The sequence below is a fragment of the Budorcas taxicolor genome, chromosome 8 (assembly GCF_023091745.1).
Source record: "Budorcas taxicolor isolate Tak-1 chromosome 8, Takin1.1, whole genome shotgun sequence".
Lineage (NCBI taxonomy): Eukaryota > Metazoa > Chordata > Mammalia > Artiodactyla > Bovidae > Budorcas > Budorcas taxicolor.
The window spans coordinates 19,162,562-19,174,697 of NC_068917.1; the positions used below are offsets into that span (position 1 = coordinate 19,162,562).

The 12,136-nt window shown below is 41.2% G+C and overlaps 1 pseudogene; it reads right to left on the reverse strand.

Annotated features, from left to right (window-relative positions):
* LOC128052671 (U1 small nuclear ribonucleoprotein C-like) overlaps positions 1 to 3,657 on the reverse strand; it is a 51,756-nt pseudogene extending 48,099 nt beyond the window's left edge.
* Between the last annotated feature and the right edge of the window lie 8,479 nt (positions 3,658 to 12,136).

Genomic DNA, 12,136 nt, shown 5'->3' on the forward strand with positions numbered 1-12,136 from the left:
GCCAATCAGTTTCCACCCAGTAAAGCTCAAGGAGTAAGGCAGAGATAAAGTGATGGGAGGCTGATAGTTGATGATGATTTACAAGTGGGCTTCATAGCTCTTAGGACTTCAGGATCCATCCAGAGGGCATTAAAAGGAAAAAACATCTCCATTTGCATAGTTTTTTGCATGACTTCAAAATAGCAGATGGAGAGTGGGAAGTCTAAAACAGATGCCTGGTGTAAAGAAGACTAAAAAGGCAAAGGGTAAGTGGCTGACTGTACAATAGTGAATTGTCGGCAGTGCCACCTATGAGAGATAATAGTGCCTGAGTAAGACCTCCAAACTGGGCTTCCCAGTTGGCTCAGTGGTAAAGAACCCACCTGCCAATGCAGGAGATGCAGGGAAGGAGTCCCTGGAAATGGCAGCCCACTCCAGTACTCTTGCCTACTGCTGCTGCTGCTGCTGCTAAGTCGCTTCAGTCATGTCTGACCCTGTGCGACCCCACAGACGGCAGGCCGCCAGGCTCCCCCATCCCTGGGATTCTCCAGGCAAGAGCACTGGAGTGGGTTGCCATTTCCATTTCCAATGCATGAAAGTGAAGAGTGAAAGAGAAGTCGCTCAATCGCATTCGACTCCTAGCGACCCCGTGGACTGCAGCCCACCAGGCTCCTCCATCCATGGGATTTTCCAGGCAAGAGTACTGGGGTGGGGTGCCATTGCCTTCCCCCCACAATACACAGAGAAGTCTGCAGATATAACCCATAGGGTCGCAAAGAGTCAGATACAACTTAAAGACTAAACGATAGGAAAGACCTCCAAATCACCCACCGTTTAGACTGGAGTTTCCTTGTCTGTAAAGTGGAGATGCTATAGAAACTGACTTCAGAGTTTTTGTATAAAAGAAATGAAATGTCAAGCAGGGTGCCTAGTTCCTTGGCATTCTGAACCCATTCTGTTTATGTTGCTCCTGTTATTTTATTCCCACCACAGGGTATCATAACAGTATTAATTCGACACTGAGTATGTTTCAGGCACTGTGCTAAGCTTTACCTTCTCCATCATATGGCATTCACGAAAGAACCCTAGGAGAAGGGTACTTCTTTTATTTCTGCTTTACAGAGGAAGATGCCAGTGCTTAGGGAGGTGCATAAAGATCAGTAGTGGGCTGGAGATTTGGACATGTGTCCATTAATCTAGAAGGGCTTCCTTGGCGGCTTAGCAGTAAAGAATCTGCCCGCAGTGCAGGAGTGACAGGAGACCTGGGTTCAATTCCTGGGTCGAGAAGATCCCCTGGAAGAGGGCATGACAATCCACTCCAGTATTCTTGCCTGGAGAATCCCATGGACAGAGAAGCCTGGTGGGCTACAGTCCATAAGGTTGCAAAGAGTTGGACACAACTGAGGTGCGTTAACATGCAGAACCCATGCCATTGATCAAGAAGTTCCTGACGCAACTGACTTGGGAAACTAGAAGGCATAAATTCTAATTACTCTAGGAATATTCAATGTGTCTGGGCTGCAGAGTAACAGTCCTTCAGAACTTTGGCCAGTTTTTATTCACAACCTTTTTGTATGCCACATTTCAGCAAAATAGTCATATTCAAGGTTTTCTGGCCTGTCTCTATTCATATGTATACTCAAATATTCCATCTTTTACCAAAGTTGCCTATAATTTTATCTAAATAAACAGCAAAGTAGGAAAATCTTATCAGATGACAACAGAGGGAATCGTTCATGTTGAAATAAGAAACACATTCTATAGCTGCATCCCCATCTTTTTACAGTGACATTTACATTTATACAGCCCCTGAATTTTAAGGGATGGCTAAAATGTGGTAAATGCTATTTCAATCTTATCAGAATTCAGGAGACTTGACAAGTGCATCAGTGTTATGATACTAACTTTACAGGAAAGGTAACCAAGATGAGGTCAAAAGCGTAGATTAAGGCATATTTGTGTAGGAAGTTGTAATGAAAGATTGAAAATATGAGTCTTGAGTTTTGAATGATTGTACCACATATAGAAAGTACAGGCTGTTGACACCAAGTTCAGCAATGAAGACTGTGAGTTTTTGTTTTCTGTAAAAGCACTGGGAGCTGGGAGCAATTGTCTGCATTGAGCCATCCATCAGAGTATTTATGGTGAGTGTTTGGTGTGCTGAGCAGATCCTAAATAACCTGCCGCTTTAACTTCCTCATCTAGAATATGGAAATAATAAAGACATCTGCCTCATTGGGTTGTGATAAGGATTAAGTGAAATAATGCATGTGGAAGTATTTTGTAAACTGAAGTATTACACGTGTCAGATTTTTATTCATTTCAGACAATTAAAACTTTATTGAGCGTAATCCCCTTGGTGATAAAAATCTAAAGATTAAATTGTCGGTTATTTTACTCTCAAGGATATAACTATCTAATAGGATATGTATCTTATCTGCACAATTAAAATTCAGTGTGAAAACTGCTACTAAAATGTACAGACAGTGCACACTGGTGTTGTAGAAACAAGGATCACAATTAATTCAGGGCAAAAAGGCCATATTTTAGAGAATTTTCAGGCTAAAGTGATATTTTGTGCTTTCTCTGAAAGTTGTAAGGGGAGTGTTTTGGGTTTTCTTGAAATGGGAAAAAGGCATATTTTTGTTTGTTTTTAAATTTTTGTAATATTGTATTGATTTCTGCCATATAACAATGCAAATCAGCCATAATTATACATATATCCCTTCTTGCCTGAATCTCCCTCTGCTCCCCCCACTCCATCCCTCCAAGTCATCACAGAGTGCCAGACTTGGCTCTGTGAAGGGAATTTTTAAGGACAAAAATGTTCTAGATAAGAACATCCCAGGTAGAAGGGACTGTGTGAGCATCAGTACAAAAGCGTAACAAAGTAGTCTCTGTCAAAAACATAAGGAGATGAATTCAGGAGATAGATTGGAAGGATGTGGGCAAAGACTTTTGAATGCAGTGCTTGAGAGTTAGAGTTTTATCTTGAATAACATGAGTTGCTGTGGGTGGAACTATTTTCAGGAGGAATGTAACATATATCATTTTTGTTTGTTTTGGAAGAGAGGTAAGAGTGAAAGTGATGTCATCCCTGCTCTTAAAATGTTTCTTTTGGACTAAAGAGGTCACATCAGTGTATACACAGGCATGTCAGTTCCTTAACCTTTACTATTAGGAGCAGAACCTAGGCTGGGACCAAAATAAGAGCATCATCCAGTATAGCCTAGAGTTGCTGGAGCTAATACAGGTCACCTCTGTGTATGTTAGTCACTAAGTCGTGTCCGACTCTTTACAGCCCCATGGACTGTAGCCCACCAGGCTCCTCTGTCTATGGGATTCTCCAAGCAACAATACTGTGGTGGGTTGCCATTCCCTTCTCCAGGGGATCTTCCTGACCCAGGAATTGAACCTGGGTCTCCTGAATTGCAGGCATATTCTTTACTGTCTGAGCCACCAGGGAAGCTCACAGGTCAGCTACAAACCAAATACGGTGTTTGGGAGGTTCGAGCACAAACATCTTAATAAGAGTGAACTAGACCTGGATGCTCTGTTATCTTGCAGACCAGGTATAACTGAGTATTGGCCCTAATGACTTACCACATGTGGTCCAGAAGTGCATTCCCGGGTGGGCGGGGGCACTGAGTCTGTTTCTGGACAAGAATTATAGCTCATAGTCACATCATTCTAGAACAGAGTTCCAAATATTTTGTGTGGGCTTTCCAGGTAGTGCTGAGTGGTAAAGAACTCACCTGCCAATGTAGGAGACATAAGTAAGAGACACGGGTTTGATCCCTGGGTCAGGAAGATCCCCTGGAGGAGGGCTTGCTAAACCATTCCAGTATTCTTGCCTGGAGAATCTCATAGACAGAGGAGCCTGGCAGGCTATAGTCCTTGGGGTCGCACAGAGTTGGACACAACTGAAACAACGTACTTGCATGCATGCATATTTGATATATCACTATATTATATGAATAAGAACAAAATTCTTCTAACAGCGAGACATCACTCTTAAGTCACCAGTGTTACACTGAAGATGATATGTTCAATTGTCTGACTCACAGAGAGGTTGAAACTACAATTCTGAGAACCTCCCTCTCCCATGGTTCCATGTCAGTGTCTGAAAATGAGGGGAATTTATGAGCTTTAGAAGGAAGAAGAGAAAAGGTGGGGGGTAGCCTTCTCTGGAGTTGCGGTTAGTCCCCTGAGCAGGTATAGAGTTGGAAGTAGCTTCCAGATGTATCTTGAAGATTGTCTGCATGAGGCTGCAGACTGAGATGGTTGCTGGGGGCCTCCAGAGGTTCTTGGGGTGACCCACTGAGAACCATGGGCTTTGTTGCTGCAAGCTGAAATTCTGGGTGAAGGTTGTCCTCAACTTTGCTTTCCTGGTAATGCCAGTGATCATGGAAGCCGGCCTCCCTCCCTTTCCCTGTGTTAAAACCTATTATGTATGGAATACATAGAGTAGCCTGCATTTTTCTCAGGCAACACTGACTGATTCAGGTGTGGTCATATACAATACTTACTTGGTAGGAAACAACCTGCCAGTATATATATATATGAAAGATATGTGTCTATTTACATGGGACATTTAAGCAATGGCAATATTGGTCATACATATTAGAAATCATTTTAAAAGTTCACTAAAATCTCATGCTGAGTCGCATTGGTTATGTCCAGCTCTTTGCGACCCTGTGGACTGTAGCCCTCCAGGCTCCTCTGTCCATGGGGTTCTCCAGGCAAGAATACTGGAGTGGGTTGCCGTTTGCTTCTCCAGGGGATCTTCCTGGCCTAGAGATCAAACCCATCTCTCTTGTGTCTCCTGTACTGGCAACGTGATTCTTTACCACTAGAGCCACATGGGAAGCCCTATATATATGTATGTGTAGATATATATATATATGTATATATATATACACTCTGAGAAATCCTGCTTCTAACAATTTATCCCAATGATATAATGGAAAAAGTATGCAAAGTTATTTGCCACACAGTAATAAATACTCTTTTTTGGTTCAGTGTTGCGCCAGCCTCTTGGGACAAAGATGAATAAGACTCATTTTCTGTCTTCATATCTCAAACTCAGTCAGATGTAATTCACTGCTCTTCAAGGCTAATCAGCCATACTCACCACTCTCAAACCTCAAGTTCCCGTAGGCAGTCTTAGACCTCACTCTTCCTCAATCCTCACTCTCTGCCCAGGTTTAGTCAGTTCTTTTATTGTCCTCATGTCTTCATCTCTGCTCCCATATCCTTCCTTACTTTGTTCCATCTTCCTGTTGTTTCATGTTGGCCCCTTACGTACTCTGAGGTATGTATATATAACAAAATCAGTTTATGCCTCAAGAGATCCACAAACATCAGTTTATTACTATTAACTAAACTCCGGCCTGCTTTCCACTAGTTTTTCTCATTAATGCCCTTTTTCTGTTCCAAGATCAAGTCCAGAATTATGTTTTTGTCTTTATGGTTTGAAAATAAAAATGAATGTATACATCAGTTCGGGTAGTTCAGTTCACTCTCAGTCGTGTCCGAATCTTTCTGACCCCATGGACTGCAGCATCCCAGGCCTCCCTGTCCATCACCAACTCCTGGGGTTTACTCAAACTCATGCCCATTGAGTCGATGATACCATCCAACCATCTCATCCTCTGTCATCCCCTTCTCCTCCTGCCTTCAATCTTTCCCAGCTTCAGGATTTTTTCCAGAGTCAGTCCTTCACATCAGGTGGACAAAGTATTGAAGTTTCAGGTTCAGCATCAGTCCTTCCAATGAATATTCAGGACTGATTTCCTTTAGATGGACTGGTTGGATCTCCTTGCAGTCCAAGGGACTCTCAAGAGTCTTCTCCAACACCACAGCTCAAAAGCATCAACTCTTTGGCACTCAGCTTTCTTTATAGTCCACTCTCACGTCCATACATGACTACTGGAAAAACCATAACCTTCACTAGATGGACCTTTGTTGGCAAAGTAATGTCTCTGCTTTTTAACACGCTGTCTAGGTTGGTCATAAGTTTTCTTCTAAGGAGCAAGCGTCTTTAAATTTCATGGCTGCAGTCACCATCTGCAGTGATTTTGGAGCCGCAAAACATAAAATCTGCCAGTTTCCACTGTTTCTGCATCTGTTTTCCATGAAGTAATGGGACTGGATGCCTGATCTTTGTTTTCTGAATATTGAGCTTTAAGCCAACTTTTTCACTCTCCTCTTTCACTTTCATCAAGAGGCTCTTTAGTTATTTACTTTCTGCCATAAGGGTGGTGTCATCTGCATATCTGAGGTTATTTATATTTCTCCCAGCAATCTTGATTCCAGCTTGTGGTTTTTCCAGCCCATCGTTTCTCATGATGGACTCTGTATATAAGTTAAATAAGCAGAGTGACAATATACAGCTTTGACGTACTCTTTTTCCCCAGCAATCTTAATTCCAGCTTGTGCTATATCCAGCCCAGCGTTTCTCATGATGTACTCTGCATATAAGTTAAATAAACAGGATGACAATATACAGCCTTGACGTACTCTTTTCCTATTTGGAACCAGTCTATTGTTCCAAGTCCAGTTCTAACTGTTGCTTCCTGACCTGCATACAGATTTCTCAAGAGGCAGGTCAGGTGGTCTGGTATTCCCATCTCTTTCATAATTTTCCACAGTTTCTTATGATCCACACAGTCAAAGACTTTGGCATAGTCAATAAAGCAGAAATAGATGTTTTTCTGGAACTCTCTTGCTTTTTCCATGATCCAGCGGATGTTGGCAATTTGATCTCTGGTTCCTCTGCTTTTTTAAAACCAGCTTGAACATCTGGAAGTTCATGGTTCACATATTGTTAAAGCCTGGCTTGGAGAATTTTGAGCATTACTTTACTAGTGTGTGAGATGAGTGCATTGTGCGGTAGTTTGAGCCTTCTTTGGCATTCTCCATCATAGGGTAGACTGAAAACCACAATCTCAGAAAACTAACCAATCTGATCACATGGACCACAGGCTTGTCTAACTCAATGAAACTATGAGCCATGCTGTGTAAGGCCACCCAAGATGGACAAGTCCTGGTGGAGAGTTCTGACAAAACATGGTCCACTGGAGAAGGGAATGGCAAACCACTTCAGTGTTCTTACCTTGAGAACCCCATGAACAGTATGAAAAGGCAAAAAGATAGGACACTGAAGGATGAACTTGTAGGTTGGTAGGTGCCCAATATGCTACTGGAGATCAGTGGAGAATTAACTCCAGAAAGAATGAAGTATACATCAGATCATCTTAATGACCACATTATAACAAAGTCTCAGTGGTTGGTTTTGATGACCGTGTTTGAATTTACAGTAATGCCAAATAGTACTAATTTTATTGTCCTGACTAATGTGTAAAGGACAGAAAGTTACTGAATAGGAAAATGAAGCACTATCACTGAGTAAATGTCAAATGATATTGCTGCCTCCACAGCAACTACACAGAAATTTAAAGAGAAAAGCAGTCACAAAATTTATTCCTTTATTTATCATACAATTTTTTTTGTTTTAATTTTTATTTTTACTTTATTTTACTTTATAATACTGTATTGGTTTTGCCATACATTGACATGAATCCACCACGGGTGTACATGAGTTCCCAAACATGAACCCCTCTCCCACCTCCCACCCCATATCATCTCTCTGGATCATCCCCGTGTACCAGCCCCAAGCATCCTGTATCCTACATCAAGCATAGACTGGCGATTCGTTTCTTACGTGATAGTATACATGTTTCAATGCCATTCTCCCAAATCATCCCACCCTCTTCCTCTCCCTCTGAGTCCAAAAGTCTGCTCTACACATCTGTGTCTCTTTTGCTGTCTCGCATATAGGGTCATCATTACCATCTTTCTAAATTTCATATATATGTGTTAGTATACTGTATTGGTGTTTTTCTTTCTGGCTTACTTCACTCTGTATAATAGGCTCCAGTTTCATCCATCTCATTAGAACTGATTCAAATGTATTCTTTTTAATAGCTGAGTAATACTCCATTGTGTATATGTACCACAGCTTTCTTGATCATTCGTCTGCTGATGGACATCTAGGTTGTTTCCATGTCCTGGCTATTATAAACAGTGCTGCGATGAACATTGGGGTACATGTGTTTCTTTCTATTCTGGTTTCCTCAGTGTGTATGCCCAGCAGTGGGATTGCTGGGTCATAAGGCAGTTCTATTTGCAATTTTTTAAGGAATCTCCAGACTGTTCTCCATAGTGGCTGTACTAGTTTGCATTCCCAAATAAACGACCCAATCAAAAAATGGGCCAAAGAACTAAATAGACATTTCTCCAAAGAAGACATACGGATGGCTAACAAACACATGAAAAGATGCTCAACATCGCTCATTATTTATCGTACAAGTTTTTATCAAACACTTACCATGTGTAGCCATCTTACATTGAGGACAAGGTGATTAACAAAACAGACAAAGAGTCTCTCTCTCTCTCCCCTCCGATCCTCCTTCCCTCTTTCCCTCCCCTCCCCGCATTCTCACTGCCTCTTTTTCTCCCTGAGTTTACATTACATAAGACGTAAGAGTACATGCACATCAAAAGTGAAAGAATCTTCCCTAGCCATGACTTTCATGTTCTAGGTACAATGGTAGTTGTGCTTTCAAAAAAGCAATATCATTCATTATCCTTACTTGTTAATTCTAATTTTTCAGTCTTATTTGCATTTAATTTTTAAATTTACTTTTCTTTTTGTGGCATAAGGACTTCAAACATTAAAAATTAACACTCTGGGTAAGTCATGGTATGCTGCTGCTGCTGCTAAGTCGCTTTAATCGTGTCCAACTCTGTGCGACCCCATAGATGGGGGCCCACCAGGCTCCCCCGTCTCTGGGATTCTCCAGGCAAGAACACTGGAGTGGGTTGCCATTTCCTTCTCCAATGCATGAAAGTGAAAAGTGAAAGTGAAGTCGCTCAGTCGTGTCCAACTCTTAGCGACCCCATGGACTGCAGCCCACCAGGCTCCTCCGTCCATGGGATCTTCCAGGCAAGAGTACTGGAGTGGGATGCCATTGCCTTCTCTGAAGTAATGGTATAAATTGACAGAATTTAGACTGCATAAAATTTTTTCCTTAAAAAATTCTGAATTTGGAAAATATTGTGTAGTGCCTCATATATATCCCTCATGTGGCATAATTAAGAATTTGGCATATGCTGTGCTCAATAAAACCTTTTAGATTTCTAACAGTAACAGGAAATCTAGGACAATTCATATATTTCTATTTGGCTTTCCATTTCAGAAGCTGCTGTTTGGAGGGCTTCTCATTTGTTTAGCTGTTAATATAGAAGTTTGAATGACAAGATAGAAGGTTGCATTCTCAGAATTCCTGGCTGAAAACACAGATGGGCAGACCATTATAGACATTACTTTCATGAACTCACCCTAGGTCTTTCTAGGTCTTGCTGCCTATTTTGCAGGCCCAGGAATCTGATTCGTAAGTGTATAGAAAGTAGGGGTGAAAAGTGTCTGCTTGTCTGCTTTCTCTCTCTCTCTCTCTCTGCCTCTCCTGGACAGTTGCTCATCATAACACCCCATACTAGATTTATATTCAGAATTTTGCTTTGGGGCACCTGGGAAACAGATCCAAAAGAGGTGTTTGGTTTTTTTTTTTGGTCTGTTTGTTTTTACACGATTCAAATATCTAGTAACATCAGGCTTGGGTAGACTGACACACTCATTTCAGTTATGAGCATGCATCTTCTGTCAGACCAGCAGAACTGGAGCCTTGGTAAGGTGCTTCTTCTAAAAGCAGTTTCAAGGTCACTACTACCCTTTGTCTCTTTGACAATCATCTTTCTATCATTGACCAACATACCCTTGACTGATTGGCACATGGTGTCATTAAACACAGTCATCAGTTCAATAAGCTCCATTATAGACTACAAGTCATTCTTTGCAAGCTCTTTCACTGAAGCATTAATTTCATTAAACATTTATTGAATACCTTTCATGGAGCAGCAACTGAATTTAGGAGTACAATAGATATTGTTCCTACTCTCACAGAGTTTATCATCTATCAGGAGATACAAAAAAGTGTTCAGATGATTGCCACAAGCGTGATGTGTGTTGTGATGGGAGTAGAGGACACAGTGAAAGAAGCTAGGAGAAGCTCATGATAGACCTGAGTCCGTGCCATTTCCCTATATTAGGTTATGTCTAAACTGAAATATGAAAGTTAAGCAATGACTAGTTGGAAAAAGTGCATATGTGTATGTACAGTGTGTGTGTAACAGAGACAGAGAAATCAAAAGAGATTTTCAGGAGGAAAATGAAACAGCATGAACAAGTATCATGAGAAAGTGGCTATTTTATAAACTGAAAGTAAGTATTTTCACATAGCACTGTTCTCACCCAGGATATGTTGATATCATGGTTTCCATCTCCATCTTCAAGAGGGAAATGTTTCTTTTATTGCACATTTACAATTAATGCAAGGAATGAAGTCTTATAATTCTGATGGGGATCTCATTTTAGAAATGTCAAGGATCACACCAAGCAGCCGTCACCCTCACCCTCACCAAGCCAAATCCTCCACTTAGCAAGAAGTCTTTGGAATAGCTTAATAGAAATATGGTTTGTACAGTTTTTTCCTTGTTCTGTTCCCCTGCAAAAAGTCAGCCTTGGTAAGCCCTTGCTTAATGTGTCCACAGTGATACCTCAGCAGGTATTTATTTTATTATCTTCTAAGTGAAAAGATCTCAACTTTGTATAGTATGCATGTGTGCATGCTAAGTCACTTTAGTCATGTCCGATTCTTTGAGACCCCATAGACTGTAGCCCACCAGGCTCCTCTGTCCATAGAATTTCCAGGCAAAAATACTGCAGTGGGTAGTCATTCTCTTCTCCATTTATGTAGTATAGATTTCTTCAATTTGAATATCATTTCCTTAGCTATGTAGACTATAAAGAATAAAATTCAGTCAAATTTACTTCAATAGAAAGCATTTTAAGAATAAAGAACACTTTTTTATCAATTAAAAAAACATTAACAGAATCTTAAGCACAGTTGGCAGTATCCAGCCACTTTCAATACCATGTTCATATTTTAGCCATTGAAAAAGTAGGTGGATAAGGAAGTTAATGTTTTCTGACTTTAAATGAATAATTTATATCCACCATTATACAAAAATTTATTCAGTGGCTAAACAAGATAAAATGTATCCAGTGCAGTATATATCAGACTCTAGGCTGATAGGGGCTAAATAAGGGCTTCCCAGGTATCTCAGTGGTAAAGAATCTGCCTGCAATGCAAGAGATACTGGAGACACAGGCTCCATCCCTGGGTTGGGAAGATCCCCTAGAGAAGAAAATGGCAACCCGCTGCTGTATTCTTGCCGGGAAATACCCATGGACAGGCGAACCTATCCATGGTGTTGCAAAGAGTTGAGCACGACTGAGCAAACTAAGTATAGCACTGCTGCTGCTGCTGAGTCGCTTCAGTCGTGTCCGACTCTGGGCGACCCCATAGACGGCAGCCCACCAGGCTCCCCCGTCCCTGGGATTCTCCAGGCAAGAACACTGGAGTGGGTTGCCATTTCCTTCTCCAATGCATGAAAGTGAAAAGTGAAAGTGAAGTCGCTTAGTCGTGTCCGACTCTTAGCGACCCCATGGACTGGAGCCCACCAGGCTCCTCCGTCCATGGGATTTTTCCAGGCAAGAGTACTGGAGTGGGGTGCCATTGCCTTCTCCGTAACTATAGCACACAGGCTAAATAAATCAATGAAAAATATGTCTCCATTCGTTATACATTCAGTAAAACGGAAACATTCTGATAGTCATTCTGTGATTAAAGGGACTACGTGGCAAAACACTTATATTGTATGGCATTTCTAGAGCTGAACTGAAATTTTATGGTTTCTCTATAAGAGAATGTTCGCCAAAAATTGAAGTGGATGATGGTCATATCCCCAGGAGGACAGCCTCTTCTTTGGAAAGGCACCTTCTGTTTATCTGTTTGTAGATGAATCGCTTCTCTTATAGTCTTCCAGTTTTCATGTGTAACCCAGAAAGTTGGTTCTTTTCCTATAAGCCTCAATAAAGAATTTTTTCTTCAATTATTTTTCTCCTGTTATATCTCACTTTTCAATTTTCCACTCCCCTAGAATTCAGCTATCTGCCTCACAGTATCAAGTC